Raw genomic sequence first — 5,114 nt, forward strand, 5'->3', positions numbered from 1 at the left:
TGCTTGAGTGTTCTAATGTGCCAGCATGGTTGTCTTTGCGATCAGTAGGACGATTGTAGGACGAAGACGTTGGCAGAACAGGAAGCGATCGTTGGTCCTCGAGTTGCCACCGAAGGTCTTTGACGTACAACGGTCTCAGGAGAAACAAACTGTATTTTTTGTTTGAGTTAGCGTGCTACGCCAGGATGCTTTGTATCCAGAATCTAAAGATTTCGTTTGTAAGGTCTGAACCAGAAACGCTGCAGACGTAGGACGAAACCAGATTGAACCAAGAAACCAGGTGCGACCATAATAACGACATTGGGAACCAAATGTATACTATATGTTATATCCTAGCGAAGACATACGTACGGGTAACTCCCAGGACCTATTAATGGACTATTATTCTCATTGTATAACTATTCAGCAACTAGATTATCTATCTCTATATTCACCTTATTATAAGCTTCATTTTGACCTATTGATTATTATTATACGATTTACTGTTCCTAAACTATACTCAGTTTATTGATTATTGTCTCCCACGTTCACAGCCACATTTGGCCTGATTTTGTACGAATATTATTTTCTGTTTTATGGTGTGATGTGATCTGTCTGTCTAGTATATAAACAGAGTATGTCTGAAATAAAAGATTCGCATAACAGCAGCTGCTTTTGGTGTTCTGGACTCAGGTGGACGGGCTAGGCGGATTAAGGACCAATAAGGACACGAGATTACTCATACTGATTGGACGTCCTTGATTGTCATCGTGCTAAGGTCGGAGGAGTCGTATTTCTATTGGTGGATAATTCACGCGAGTTACGACCTCGAGCAAGTCATAACAATTAGCGACGACCTTGAGCAAGTCATGACAATTAACGACGACCTTGATCAAGTCATAACACCATACGTATTTGGAGGCAGAGATATCGATCGAGTACGTTAAACAGAGCGTGGGTGATCAGGCCAGCTTTCGCCAAAGTTGACTAAAGTCGACGATATCAATAGGGTGATGGTCGGAGGCGTGGGCTCAGGATAAATAAAAGAAATCAAAGAAAAAGAGAAAAGAGTAGCATGCGTGTAGTATAGGGGTAGGGTCCTATACCATACCCGTTGTTGGTTGTGGGGTTAGTCGCGAAAGCGTGCGGGTAAGCGTACTCGGCGACCGGAACGTGAGACGGTAGTCTCGTTCGTACCTCGTGAGCCTGCAATCTCATCCGAAGTCAAGAGCGACGTGGTCTGCTGGTCTAGACGTGAGACTGAATTCTCGTCCGTGGACGGGGCAGATGAAACGTGCTGTTGACTGGGACGTGAGGATGAGGTCTCTGATGTATCTAGCTTGGAATCCGAAGTGGATGTAGAGATCCCGCTAGAAGATTTGATGGGTCCAGCATTGAGTCTCGGCTTATCAAGTAGAGCACTGTCATCGACGTGCGCTGGCTTGAGACGATCAATGCTGACTATATCGACGCAGCCATGTCAATCAACCTTGAAGGTCTTTTCGTAACGGGAAGTCACGTGAAAAGGTCCTTCGTAAGGCTGTTGACTCAGATTGACCGTAAGCTGTCGTGTACCATAGGTAGGAATGATACAAAAAATTTAACAAGCGATGGATCAAAAAGCGATCCATCCTCGTCAAAGTATTTATGGATAAGCAATCTCCCTCAAGGCGTTCGAGCAGTAGATATTAAGGAAATGTGTGCACCGTACGGAAAAGTTCAAACAATAAAAATAGTTGGCAGTAAAAAGAGTCAACCCCCCTTCTATTTACGTCTATCTCATTATGGAGACTTCAGAGACCGCAGTCCGTCTTGTAAAAGCCTTACAAGGTGTAAAGTTCTCTGGAAATGGATTGAAGATAAAACAATGATTACCGTGCTTATTGTGGCTCATTTTTATAAGCAATTGCTTAGAATATCACAGTGTGTTACATTTTATCTTCGTGGGTTGTACACATTCAGCAATCACATATTCTTTTCCTCATTGTCGATTTACAAGAATTTGGTTGTTGAGTAGATAATACTAGTAACGACTTGTATAATGTTATAACAATTCCGGTTATCAGTTCAGTTATTCTGTTTGATTTGAGAGTTACATATATTGTTGATAATAAATCAACCCAATCCGTTTACCATAACAAAAAATGTGTTGGATAGTCTATCATGTATATTTTTGCTGTGCATTTATTTTATATCTTTCAAATGATGTCTATTTTACAGACGTAAATTAATTGCATATACTATCCAATACTAAAAAAAGCAATTCGCAGCGCGTAGTCTAAGCATCGTAGCTTGAGACTTACTGCTACCAATAGGTACGACAGAAACTTGGGCACTTGTATCCACTAGGTACCTAGCGTTAGTGCGATAATCGTGCACATATAATAAATGGCCAACCTGATGTGAAGGGCCGGCGAGTACGGCCGTATTTACTCGCCGGCTCGGCAAGTTCCTGCCTTGTATGGGCAGGGAGCTCAACTATGGCGGGCACCGGCCCCGAAGGCACAGTGGAACCAGCACCAACTAGAACTCGCCTCCGAAGTCGCCTTTTGGCGTGATTTGGAAGATGCCCGCTTAGAGCGAGTTGTTACGGCTTGACGGGAGCATGACCTGGGTCGGGGTACGTTATGGAACATTCGATCGGTCTAGGAAACTAAGACGGGTTTGAATACCTTTATCCCTATCCCCATGAGCCGTAGGTCTACTGGCATCGAGGTCAATGTTTAAACGTGATGTTGAGACAACTACGTAGTTGTCTCGGATGCTAGTCCGTGCCAGGATCTTATCTTCTATGAGAGCCACCTGGTTGAGTGGAGTGTCCTCGAGCAGAGCCGTAATGGTTGGTTTTACACTTGCTGGTAAGGATTCGAGCCACAGTTCTTTAACGATCTCAGAGTCAGCTGTCGTATTTCATGCAAGAGATTGCAGGCCAAGGTGGTTTGGTTCAGCGTCACCCATGGGGTGACGTGCTAATAAAGTCTTCAATCGTACTTCCCTTGAAGGGAGTAAGTGTCTAAGGATTGCCTCCTTGAGACGATCGTAGACGTTCGGTACATTTGAGGACAACCTCACGAACAGCGGTCAAGTGATATCCAGACAGAGTTTCCAGAGCGTATGCATATTTTTGCCGTTGGTTGGTTACGAGGCGGATCTCAACTTGAGACTTCAGTGCCGCAAACCAAACTTCTGGATCGTGGGAAATAAAGGGAACCGGTCGAAAACCAATTGCCTGTACTTCTGAGTCTATTATACTAATGCTATTCTTATCGTTATCCACCATATTAAGTTGTTGCTGGAATATTATATATTGAAAAATATCAATACAAATACGTGCGACAGAAGTGGATAGATAATTAATAGACTCACCGTTGTGATCTTCTTTGGAAGATTTGCCAAAGGTTGAAACGTGTTCGAAAATTTGGCTTACTAGATGTAGATGGCATCGAGTCTTGATTGACTATGATCACCACTACAATAAGATTACGCTCTAGATAACGACTTGGATCCCTCGATAGGCCAAAAACCAGAAGGCTGTTATTGGTTCAGATGCGATATATTTATTGGCGATCTCGTGGTATCAAAAGAATACCGAGACGTGCCAAAGGCTAAAGGAAAAAATGGCAGAGCGTAAGAAAGTTCTCACGAACAAGATGGACAACAGATTTTGATACAGTTAAACAAAATGAGTACAGTAAAACAATCACTGGTACAACTGGTTAGAATAATAATAGTTTTCATTATACCAATCGCGTTCTCGTCGAGAAAAGTTGGTCACTACAGTGGTATGAGTTCTCTGTAAAATTACGTAAGTTTACGTGGTCATACCAGTCCTGTTCAACTGCAACAGATTCATAGTCATAAACTGTTGGACATTTTAAAGAAACCAACCCATTAGTGCAAATACAGGCAGTTTAGTATTACATGTGACACTGCTAAGCGTATCGACACAAATTTATGTAGCTTTGTAGGATAACAAGATAGATACTTAAAGAATTTTTTACATACTTGTTACTTCCCTTGAAGCATAAGCTGCGGACATTTAGAATAACCACAGTTAAAAAGTAATAAAAGATACTTCCTAAGAAGTATTCAAATAATTAGCTTGCAAGGAATATTTATGAGAGAGAATAAGGCAAAACAAAGAATATGAAGAATAAGAATAATAGCGAAACGATAATAATAATGGTTATCGAAATCGTCAGCAAAGTATTATCTAATCAAGGGAAATAATTTGTACAGCGAATTTCTGCAAAATGTATGGATTAGAGTTAAAGTTTTGAAGTCCTATGACGACGATATCAAAATTGATAGATGAACGATGCACAAAGATGGATAATTATTTATTAACATACGCCCGTCACCCCTCATGGAGGATCATAGGCCGCCCAACAGCATTCTCCATTCAACTCTGTCCGTAACAATCCTTTCTAGTTGCTATTTATCCTTTTCATGTCTGCTTCCAATTCTAAACGCAGTGTGTTCTTCGGCCTTCCTCGTTTTCGTTTCCTTTCAGGATTCCGAGTTAGGGCTTGCCTTGTGATGCAGTTTGATGACTTCCTCAATGTGTGTCCTATCCACATCCACCGTCTTTCCCTAATTTCCTCGAACTGGAAGTTGGTTTGCTCTCTCCCACAGTGTGTAGTTGCTGATATTGTCAGGCCGACGGACATTGAGTACGTTGGGTAGATAATTGTTTGTAAATACTTGTCCTTTCTTGATGATGGTTGTGGTAGTTCTCGAAGTTTGAGCTCCGTACAGTAGAACTGTGTTGACGTTCTTATCGAAGATTGTGACTTTGATATCAGTTGACAGTTGTTTTGAGTTGCATATGTTGTTCAACTGTAGGAATGCGGCCCTAGCTTTGCCAATCCTCACTTTTACGTCTGTATCCGATCCTCCTTATTCATCAATGATGCTATCCAGGTACGTGAAAGTTTACACATCTTCCAGAGGTTTTCCATCAATTGTGTTGATATTTTTCATTTTTCATTTGAGGATCCTGCTTTTTCCATTGTGTATGTTGAGGCTTACTGATGCAGAGACTGTTGCTACACTGTTCGTTCTGACCTGCATTTGTTGGTGTGCGTGTGTGTGTATGGGATAGAAGGGTCAGGTCGTCTGTGAAGTCTAAATCG

The sequence above is a fragment of the Schistosoma mansoni genome, chromosome W (assembly GCF_000237925.1).
Source record: "Schistosoma mansoni strain Puerto Rico chromosome W, complete genome".
NCBI classification, from domain to species: Eukaryota; Metazoa; Platyhelminthes; class Trematoda; order Strigeidida; family Schistosomatidae; genus Schistosoma; species Schistosoma mansoni.